This window comes from Pan troglodytes, chromosome 7, assembly GCF_028858775.2.
Source record: "Pan troglodytes isolate AG18354 chromosome 7, NHGRI_mPanTro3-v2.0_pri, whole genome shotgun sequence".
In the NCBI taxonomy this organism is placed as follows: Eukaryota; Metazoa; Chordata; class Mammalia; order Primates; family Hominidae; genus Pan; species Pan troglodytes.
In genome coordinates, this window is record NC_072405.2 from 57,000,900 (window position 1) to 57,013,055 (window position 12,156).

A 12,156-nucleotide genomic window follows, 5' to 3' on the forward strand; every position below is an offset into this window, starting at 1 on the left:
TTCTCATTGTTCAGCTCCCACTTATAAGTGAGAACATGCAGTGTTTGGTTTTCTGTTCCTGCATTAGCTTGCTGAGGATAATGGCTTCCAGCTCCATCCATGTCCCTGCAAAGGATGTGATCTTGTTTTTTTATGGCTGCATAGTATTCCATGGTGTATATGTACCACATTTTCTTTATCCAGTCTATCATTGATGGGCATTTGGGCTGATTTCATGTCTTTGCTATTGTGAATAGTGCTGCATTGAACATATGTGTGTATGTATCTTTATAATAGAATGATTTATATTCCTTTGGGTATATACCCTGTAGTGAGGTTGCTGGATCAAATTGTATTTCTGGTTCTAGGTCTTTAAGGAATAGCCATACTGTCTTCCACAATGGCTGAACTAATTTATATTCCCACCAACAGTGTAAAAGCATTCCTATCTCTCCACAGCCTCACCAGCATCTGTTGTTTTTTGACTTTTTAATACTAGCTATTCTGACTGCCATGAGATGGTATCTCACTGTGGTTTTGATTTGCATTTCTCTAATGCAGTGATGTGGAGCTTTTTTTCATGTTTGTTGGCTGCATAAATGTCTTCTTTTGAGAAGTGTCTGTTCATGTCCTTTACCCACTTTTTGATGTTTTTTTCTTGTAAATTCGTTTAAGTTTCTTGTAGATTCTGGATATTAGACCTTTGTCAGATGCTAGATTGCAAAAATTAAGAAAATGATTTTTATTGGTCACAGGCAACAATAAAAGAGACAAGATACTTATTTTTTTTAAACTTTTAGTTTAGAAATAACTTCTAACTTACAGAAAAGTTGTAAGAATAGTACAAAGATCCCATTCAAATTTCTCCAATTTTCCCTGTCATAAACCTTACAGGAAAAGGCCCTGACTCAAGATCACATGTTGCACCCACTTGTTGTATATCTTTAATCTTCTTCAATCTGGAACAGTTTCTCAGTCTTTCCTTGAATATTATGACCTTGATATTGTTGAAAATTGCTGCCTCGAAATTTTGTAGAATATCCCTCCACTTGGTGCAGTCCAGTGTCTCCTCTAGATTAGAGCTGGTTTCCACGTATTTTCACTGAATTGTCACGTATGTGGTAGTGTGTTCTGTTACCTCTTATCAGTTGGCAAATTGATGCTGATTTCTCTCATGGCTTGTGACACTGACTTTGATCTCATGATTAAGATGCTATCTTAGTAGCCAGGCTCCTCTGCTATAAAGTTACTTTTGATTCCATTTGCAATCATTCAGTAACTATTTGGTGTGGAGATAAAGTTGAAACTATTTAAGGTCTCATTCCTCATCCATTTGCCTTCTTAAGTTTTAACATCTATTGATGTTTCTTGCCAGAATAGAGGACTGCTGAGAGGTGTTTTTCAAATGTCATTATTTTTTCTGCATTTATCAGTTGGCATTCTACTAAGAGGTAGTTGTTTCTCTTTCATATATGCACATGTGTACATACATGTGTATGGTTTCAAAACATTATTTTTGTGCATTCTCATGAATTCCTGTTTTATTCAATGAGTTATAATGCATTGCTATCATTATTGTCTTGATGTCCAAATTACCCTGGATTTGGCCACTGACAGCCTCATCAGCCTGGCTTCTGTGTTTCCTGCACATGTGCCCATTATTGTTTGAGCACGTTCTTATTTTCCGCCACATCAGGATACTCCAGGGCCATCTTGTGCTTTCCCTGCTAACCCTGAACCAGGCATTTTTCCTTGTGGTAATGAAAAATGCTATTTGGAAGCCAAGATCTGCAATGTAGGTGTGGCCTTTGTTACCAAGGGGCCCTTGTACCCAGGTACCTTTTGTGGACAGCATGAGGAAATATATTTCATCATCTATCTCTGTATCTCTACACACATACACACATTTATACATACTCACATCTATACTTCTTTCCACATTTATCAAGTTAAATTGGAAACCATGAGTTCACACCAATGCCTCCCATTTCAGGCCCACAGCACTCACTCATTGCAGCCCTTCCCTTTTCTGCATTTGTGAGGCTCTCTCCCCACAGTGAAAGGCTGGCACCACCCCGCCTGGCTACCATGAAGAACCTAGCTCCTTGTTTACTATTTACTCAATCCCCTCTCGGAGGCTAAGCTTCCACCTTCCACCCTGCTGGATGGCCATCTGCTCAGACCCCTGGGACAGCCCAGGCCTGTGCCGGGCTGCCTCACAACTCCATCCCCAACTTTCTGGTGTTTTCTTTTGTTTGTTTTTAATGTGGGGGTTACGTACTATAAGACGTGTGAAAGATTTCAACAGGAAAATGAGTATTTGCAGCATTTTAAAACCTCAGAAATCTAGAGAAGGCAAGAATGTTAGGAATAGACTATTAAGAAGGAAGCTGCGTCTGGAAATTAAGGCAGGCTTGGGTGTTGGGGGTCTCTATCCCAGCACCCCAGAGCTCAGCGGTCAGCTCTGCCTTGCGGAGATCCTCAGGCCCCCTTTTATGCTCCGTATTGTAATTTGAAGATTGGTATTTATGCTCTGTACAAACAATTTCATTAGAAAACTCAGATTAATGACAGTTCTGCCTTAAGTCTTAACAGATTGTTTAATGGATGGTTGCTGGACCCATTAAGATCTGTAGCAATTAAAATAGTATCTATCTTTTGAATAAGATAAAGTTGCTATTCTGTATTTGTCTTAATTCTTTTGTTCTCATTCATTATCTTGCAGAACACATTCACCCTGTGTCCTAGAGACATTCTCAGGTGTTTAGGTCAGGGGTTGCCCTCCCATTGGGAATCTGAAGTACTCCTCTAGGGTGTCTTCTTCTGGCCCTGGTAGGAACAGATGCTTGAATGATCTATCTGGAGAAGACACCTGGGAAGAAGCCAACCCCTAAGAGAAGACTAGATTTCCCTTTTCAAATACAGAAGGGGAACCTGCACTCTTGTGTAACAGGTGCTGTAGCTCCTGCAGGGAGAGGGCAGCAGGTAAAGGGCAGCTTGCTCCCAGGGTGCCTGGCAGGTGCGCCGTCACCCTACACAACTGCTGCTGAATGCCCTGCTGGCCCCAGGGACCCCGAATGCTCCCCAGCAAGGCCTTCCTGCTCTCCTCTTCTAGGGAAGTCTGGCCAGAGCCAGCTGCAGTCATTTATGTGGAATGCAGGTACAATTCAACACGGGCAGCAGGAGCCCCCCAGGGTGCCTCAGATGAATGGCTAGTGGCTCAAAATTAGGAGACTTTCCAAGGGAAGAGAGGAAAGAGGACTGTGTCTGGATGAGGGGGAAGGTGTGAAACCAAGACCTGGCAGCCTAGGGATGTGGGGGCTGCCTGAGCTATGGGCCCCTACGGTTCTGGAGCCAGCCTGTTGTGGGCCTGGGGAGCTGTGGGAGTGCAGGAATCTGTGTCCTGGTCACAGTTCTGACACTTGGCTGACATCTCTGTCAGCAGGTGGGGGCTGGGGGATTGCCTGGGGTGGGGAATTCCTACCCAGTCCATTTTTGAAATTGGTGCTCAGGGGCCCTGCTGCTTGAGAGGCTGACTTCGGGGGACTCCATGTGACAAGAGGCGAGAGAACAGATGCCTTAGGGTATGTGACCCTTGTGAAGCAGGCCCCATGAAGGTCACTCTGCATTTATTAGTACTCACAGAAATTGAGTTTAGACTCAGTGCTGTCTGATGGAAATAGAATGTGAGCTTCAGATGTAACATTAAATTTTTTGGTAGCTACATTTTTAAAAAGGAAGAAAGGAGCAAGTGAAATTAATTTTAATTTTAATGGGATATTATTGTTATCCCAACATATCCAGAGTATTAACCTATCAATATTAACCATGTGAAATTATTAAGGAGATACTTTGCATTTTTCTTTTCATACTAAGTCTTTGAAATCTGGTGTGCATTTCACACACAGAGCACGTCCCGGTTCACACCAGTCGCATTTCAAGGGCACACCCAGGGGATGAGGATGGGCTGGACTCTTTACATTTTGGATCTGACTAAAAATGAGGAGATGGGCTTCCAGAGACTGTGTGTCCAAACCACAAGCGACTAAACCCTGGTTACGCTGGGAGAATCTGGGAGACAGCTCATCAAGAAATGTTATCTGTCCATCATTACAGCAATCAAACCACGATACTGGATTGCCTCATTTGTGTAAAGTCCTCTAGGCCTTGTGTGTGTGTGGGAGGTGGGGCGGGGTGGGGGGGGGGTAGGTGCCTGTGCAATAATAAAATACAGCTCTGATAAAAGGTCTTAGATTGAACTAAAATGAGCTGAATGCCCACTACTAGGTTTATGAACTGTGTCTACACAGTTACACCTTCCTAGGCCAAGACAGGAGTTCTTTACTGGTTGACAAATCTTTCACCATCTTGTGTAGTATTTTTATCAGAAGATTACAGATATTTTCATAAAAATACCACACAAGGTTTAAAAAAATACTACATAGAAGGTTTAAGATGGAACACTTCGTGACGTTATTTCTAATATTTTTGTTACATTATGTAAATTTAAGACTCTCAATCTTGTTGTGAAAGACAGAATATGCTGGACAATTAAGGAGATGATTTATTTAGGCTGTTGCAATAGGGGAGAAGTTTCATCAGTGAGGGCTCAGTGAGATTCATCATTCCCAGGGATCAACACTCACTCTTCCCTTTAATGTGACCTTTACACTCACATTTCTCTTCATCATTTTAGGCATTTCTCTTTCAATAAGACTGGCCTTCAATGTATTAACACTCTGGACTGTGCCACCCCCTCTCAACAGGTGGTTGAACCGATTCACAGGAATACCACCAGCAAAAGTCCTGGTAGAGTGTTTCTCAGACCCACTTCACCTCACTCAGGAAGATGATGATTAACCTTGGTGAATATTGTTCACCAATGATGATCTTCATTCCTCTTGAATAAGAGGGGAGAATGACAAGGTTGAACTTTACCTTGTCCTGCAATACAACAATTGAAGGTCAAGAAATCCTCCTCTACCCTCAAAGTAAGTCATTACATAAGACACCTGAGCTTGTATGTTTATTGCAGCACTATTTACAATAGCAAAGATCTGGAATCAACCTAAATGTCCACCAACACCATCAACAGGAGACAGGATCCAAAAAAAAATGTGAGATATACATATACATATACATACACATACACACACACACACACACACACACACACACACCATGGAATACTATGCAGCCATAAAAAAGAATGAAACCATGTCTTTTGCAGTAACACGGATGGAACTAGAGGCCATTATCCTCAGTGAAATAACTCAGAAGAATAAAGTCAAATACTGCATGTTCTCACAAATGTGACCTAGAAATGCATACCCATGAACATACAAAGTGGAAGAATAGACCTTGGAGACTCTGAAGGGTTGGAGAGTGGAAGGATGGGTGAGGGATGAAATACCACCTACTGGGTACAGTGTACACTATCTGGGTGATGGTTCCATTGAAGGCCCAGACTTCACCACTTTGCAATGAATGTATGTAAGAAACCTGCACTTGTACCCCTAAATATATTATAAATAAATAAGATATCCTCATCCTCTTCTACCGTTTTGTGATCTAAGAGAGAAATGGACAGTCCCACAGGACCCCCTGCCCTCCCATATTCTGGGATGAGACCCTCCCCTAGCCTGGCTCAGTGGCTTGGAAGACCTGGCTCCTCTCTCTTGTGAATCCCAGGAGACTCTGGACGACTGCCTGTTTAACTGCTTTAACACCCCAGGCTCTTGTCCTTTCTCAGTGGGTTCCAAGCCACTAGGCAGCCCTATTCCCTGAGTTTCTGCAGTTCCCGAGCCAGGCTGCTGGTGTTCTTGTGATGCTGTGCATAGGTATGGTTATCTCTTGTACGAGGGTGTGCATGACCTGAGCATTCTGCTCAACCTTCTTCTGACCTGTCCAGGGGAATCCAGCCCATGCAGGGTCTGCTGTGGGCCGGGGTTGGGGGGGTGGGGGGTGCGGCTCTGGGAGGTTTGGATCTAGTCCAAAGGCTTCAGCTCACAGAGCTTCTGCCATCCTAGGCAAGGGCCACTATGAGGCAGCCTGGAGTTCTAGGGGATCTGGCCATCAGCCTTGAATTCTCAGTGACACCAAGTCAGGAGGGAGGGAGAAAAATGGGAACTGTTTGCTGGGAGAGTTTTAGGTAGACACTGAGGGAAACTGACGATCTGAGTAAGGTGACAGGGTCTGATCTAATTTATAAGTACGTATCAATACCGTTTTCTTCAGAGCGGGAGGACATCAATTATTTCTTTGCCAGATAAGACAGAGAATGCATATTCATCAGGTACCTTGATTTACAAAAAGAGGCAAGAAACAGCCCAAGGGCAGGGCCAGAGTTTGATAAACCCAGGGAGTGCTATAGTTTTCTACTCAAACACAATTCTCTTTAACTATCCCCCTTTTGATTAAAGATAATATGAAAGAAAGCTTGCTCTTGATCACAAAATAAGGCTGGTCTCATTAGATTTAGCCTACTTATTTATGTTGGTGTTGTAGGATGTTAAATTTGCTGGCCTTAAGTTTGCTGTGCTGGAAGTTTTCATAAAGAATCTCAGATTGGATTTCTTAAAGCCTCTTGATGCTAAGCAGGCAAAGCTATATCAAACCACTAGATTTCACTTGCAATATCTACAAATTTGGTCAAATTCTTCTCATCTTGAGGTCCCCACCCAAGCTGTCCTAATGTTCTTGGGCTGGTCAGGAAGTAGTCTTTGCTCATCTGTAAGGCTGAGAACATATTTGCCAGGTACCACACCAGTATTCCTGGGAGAGTTTGTAAACATTGGCTCCATACAGTCAATCTTAGTTCCTCAAAAGTGTCTGTTCATATCTTATTAAATGACCATCATTCTCAAATATGACATTTCAGTCATGGCCTTTGTTATGGAACCATTGTTTCCAATTTTGTCTTGTTACAAGGAGGACAGATTCTTATCCAACCTAGACAAACAATTATATTGCCATGAAAAAGTGAGAACACTCAATAAAAGTTCTGACTTCTGGAGGGCCCAGACAAGGAGAATAAGATATCACTTATAAATGTTTTATTTCCACTTACAAAAAGAGTCTAATAAACTGTTAGTTACAGATAGCTTAAGAGGAAAGCAAAAACACCTTATGTATTCAGAGAATAGAATATTAAAACATCAATAATATTCTAAACAAAAACCACAGTTGTTCCTCATCTGTTCATTCAGCCCTATGCAATTAATTCTTGGATCTTGGGTCAGCAGTCTCACAAATCCATCTGTTTCTCAACTAGAGTCTTGGAAGTCCTGACTCAATCCACAGACATGGTTTAGGCAATGCCATCAGAGATCTGCACCTAAACAGATACCTTTTCCATAGGGTTCTGAGAAAACTCTTTTTTGAAACCATATCACCTTGGCCCATAGCTGATTGTAAAGCTTTCAAAGAAGCATCAGGGTAAAAGAAAAAAAAAAACTATGTAGATGAAGAAAGACTTACAATGGCTGTGGTTACCTTATTACTGACCATTTTCAAAAGTGAAAGTCTGATGAGAGTTCATGACAAGAATGATCCAACCAACAGGGAAATTGTGCTGTTGCTCTGGCATATGCAAAACATGGTAGTAAAATCAGTCCAAGTAAACTTAGATAAAATACCCACAAACATGGACAGCCCCATTTTCAAAGAAGAATGGCTGTCACATCTAATTTATTAAAATGGATTAACATGATCTTTATGGAGACAATATCTTCAGATACAACATATAATAATACTGACATAATATGTGAAAGCATATAGTTAAAATATATCAAGAATATATGAAGTGCAAAGGGACTCAGGAAGGAGCAGGTCCTAAATGTCTGTACATTATAAAACTTCATGGGTAAGTGATGTGAAAGCCCCAGTTGAAAACCACCGGCTGAGTTAGAATGGCGATGATTAAAAAGTCAGGAAACAACAGATGCTGGCTAGGCTGTGGAGAAATAGAAACACTTTTACACTGTTGGTGGGAATGTAAATTAGTTCAACCATTGTGGAAGACAGTGTGGTGATTCTTTAAGGATCTAGAACCAGAAATACCATTTGACCCAGCAACCCAATTACTGGGTATATACCCAAAAGATTATAAATCATTCTACTATAAAGACATATGCACGTGTATGTTTATTGCAGCCCTATTTACAATAGCAAAGACTTGGAATCAACCCAAATGCCCATCAATGATAGGCTGGATAAAGAAAACGTGGCACATATACACCATGAAATATTATGCAGCCATAAAAAAGAATGAGTTCATGTCCTTTGCAGGGACATGGATGAAGCTGGAAGCCATCATTCTCAGCAAACTAACACAGGAACAGAAAACTAATGTTTTCAACTCACTCATAAGTGGGAGTTGAACAATGAGAACACATGGACATAGGGAGGGGAACATCACACACTGAGGCTTGTTGTGATGGGTGGGGGGCAAGGGGAGGGAGAGCATAAGGAGAAATACCTAATGCATGCGGGGCTTAAAACATAGATGACGGGTTGACAGGTGCAGCAAACCACCATGGTACATGTATACCTATGTAACAAACCTGCACGTTCTGCACATGTATCCCAGAACTTAAAGTAAAATTAAAAAATAAAATAAATGTATACATTGTGGAATGTCTAAATCAAGCTAACATGCATTACCTCATGTATTTATAATTTTTTGTGGTAAGAACACTTAAAATCTACTCTGTTAGCACATTTTATGAATAAAATTCATTGCTTTTTTTAAAAAAAAGAAAACCACTGGCTGAGAAGTTGTTAGATTCAAATTAAAGAGGGAAAATCATGATGAAGTTGACATTTAAAAAATAACTGAAGACTGGGCATGGTGGCTTATGCCTGTACTCTCAGCACTTTGGAGACTGAGGCAGGAGTATCTCTTGAGGCCAGGAGTTCAAGACCAGCCTGGGCAACACAGTGAGACCCCTTTCTACAGAAAAATAATAAATTAGCCAGACACAGTGGTGCTCACCTCTAGTCCTTGCTAAGCAGGATGCTGAGGCGGGAGGATCACTTGAGCTCAGGAGTTCGAGGTTGCAGTGAGCTATGATCATGCCACTACACTCCAGCCTAGGCCACAGAGACAGCCCCTGTTTCTAAGATAACATTAAAAAAAAAAAGGTGTAATCATGGATTACTGAGAAATTGTACCTGGCTACCTACTTAACCAAAGTGACATTAAAGGATCACCTGAGGTCAGGTATTCGAGACCAGCCTGGCTAACATAGTGAAACCCTGTCTCTACTAAAAATACGAAAATTAGCTGGGTGTGGTGGCATGCCTGTAATCCCAGCTACTTGGGAGGCTGAGGCAGGAGAATCGCTTGAAATCAGGAGGTGGAGGTTGCAGTGAGCCAAGATCATACCACTGCACTCCAGCCCGGGTGACAGAGAGAGACTCCGTCTCAAAAATAAAAAGTTTTATAAGGAAACGTAGGGGGTAACATGACTATAAAGAATCTTCATGCTTTCAAAATGAGAATATTTGGTTCTCTTAAATAATCAAGAACATTAAAAAGTCAACATAAAGCACAAGGATCTTTACCTTCTAGGCAGCTTACTCAGAAGGCAAAGGACAACTTTTTCAACATCTCAGTGAGAGCAGACCAAATGTAAATGTAAAAAGTTCTTTTTGAAAATTGTGTAAGTAATTCCATTAAACCTTAGCCAGCTTTTTTTTTTCTTTTTTATTATACTTTAAGTTTTAGGGTACATGTGCTCAATGTGCAGGTTTGTTACATATGTATACATGTGCCATGCTGGTGTGCTGCACCCATTAACTCGTCATTTAGCATTAGATATACCTCCTAATGCTATCCCTCCCCCCTCCCCCCACCCGACAACAGTCCCTAGAGTGTGATGTTCCCCTTCCTGTGTCCAAGTGTTCTCATTGTTCAATTCCCACCTATGAGTGAGAATATGCGGTGTTTGGTTTTTTGTTCTTGCGATAGTTTACTGAGAATGATGATTTCCAATTTCATCCATGTCCCTACAAAGGACATGAACTCATCATTTTTTATGGCTGCATAGTATTCCATGGTGTATATGTGCCACATTTTCTTAATCCAGTCTATCATTGTTGACATTTGGGTTGGTTCCAAGTCTTTGCTATTGTGAATAGAGCCGCAATAAACATACATGTACCTGTGTCTTTATAGCAGCATGATTTATAGTCCTTTGGGTATAAACCCAGTAATGGGATGGCTGGGTCAAATGGTATTTCTAGTTTCAGATCCCTGAGGAATTGCCACACTGACTTCCACAATGGTTGAACTAGTTTACAGTCCCACCAACAGGGTGAAAGTGTTCCCATTTCTCCACATCCTCTCCAGCACCTGTTGTTTCCTGACTTTTTAATGATTGCCATTCTAACTGGTGTGACATGGTATCTCATTGTGGTTTTGATTTGCATTTCTCTGATGGCCAGTGATGGTGAGCATTTTTTCATGTGTTTTTTGGCTGCATAAATGTCTTCTTTTGAGAAGTGTCTGTTCGTATCCTTCTCCCACTTTTTGATGGGGTTGTTTGTTTTTTTCTTGCAAATTTGTTTGAGTTCATTGTAGATTCTGGATGTTAGCCCTTTGTCAGATGAGTAGGTTGCAAAAATTTTCTCCCATTTTGTAGGTTGCCTGTTCACTCTGATGGTAGTTTCTTTTGCTGTGCAGAAGCTCTTTAGTTTAATTAGATCCCATCTGTCAATTTTGTCTTTTGTTGCCATTGCTTTTGGTGTTTTAGACATGAAGTCCTTGCCCATGCCTATGTCCTGAATGGTAATGCCTAGATTTTCTCCTAGGGTTTTTATGGTTTTAGGTCTAACGTTTAAGTCTTTAATCCATCTTGAATTAATTTTTGTATAAGGTGTAAGGAAGGGATCCAGTTTCAGCCTTCTACATATGGCTAGCCAGTTTTCCCAGCACCATTTATTAAATAGGGAATCCTTTCCCCATTGCTTGTTTTTCTCAGGTTTGTCAAAGATCAGATAGTTGTAGATATGCGGCATTATTTCTGAGGGCTCTGTTCTGTTCCATTGATCTATATCTCTGTTTTGGTACCAGTACCATGCTGTTTTGGTTACTGTAGCCTTGTAGTATAGTTTGAAGTCAGCTAGCGTGATGCCTCCAGCTTTGTTCTTTTGGCTTAGGATTGACTTGGTGATGCGGGCTCTTTTTTCATTCCATATGAACTTTAAAGTAGTTTTTTCCAATTCTGTGAAGAAAGTCTTTGGTAGCTTGATGGGGATGGCATTGAATCTATAAATTACCTTGGGCAGTATGGCCATTTTCACGATTTTGATTCTTCCTACCCATGAGCATGGAATGTTCTTCCATTTGTTTGTATCCTCTTTTATTTCATTGAGCAGTGGTTTGTAGTTCTCCTTGAAGAGGTCCTTCACGTCTCTTGTAATTTGGATTCCTAGGTATTTTATTCTCTTTGAAGCAATTGTGAATGGGAGTTCACTCATGATTTAGCTCTCTGTTTGTCTGTTATTGGTGTTTAAGAATGCTTGTGATTTTTGCACATTGATTTTGTATCCTGAGACTTTGCTGAAGTTGCTTATCAGCTTAAGGAGATTTTGGGCTGAGACAATGGGTTTTCTAGATATACAATCATGTCATCTGCAAACAGGGACAATTTGACTTCCTCTTTTCCTAATTGAATACCCTTTATTTCCCTCTCCTGCCTAATTGCCCTGGCCAGAACTTCCAACACTCTGTTGAATAGGAGTGGCAAGAGAGGGCATCCCTGTCTTGTGCCAGTTTTCAAAGGGAATGCTTCCAGTTTTTGCCCATTCAGTATGATATTGGCTGTGGGTTTGTCATTGATAGCTCTTATTATTTTGAGATACGTCCCATCAATACCTAATTTATTGAGAGTTTTTAGCACGAAGCATTGTTGAATTTTGTCAAAGGCCTTTTCTGCATCTTTTGAGATAATCATGTGGTTTTTGTCTTTGGTTCTGTTTATATGCTGGATTACGTTGATTGATTTGCGTATATTGAACCAGCCTTGCATCCCAGGGATGAAGCCCACTTGATCATGGTGGATAAGCTTTTTGATGTGTTGCTGGATTCGGTTTGCCGTTATTTTATTGAGGATTTTTGCATCAATGTTCATCAAGGATATTGGTCTAAAATTCTCTTTTTTGGTTGTGTCT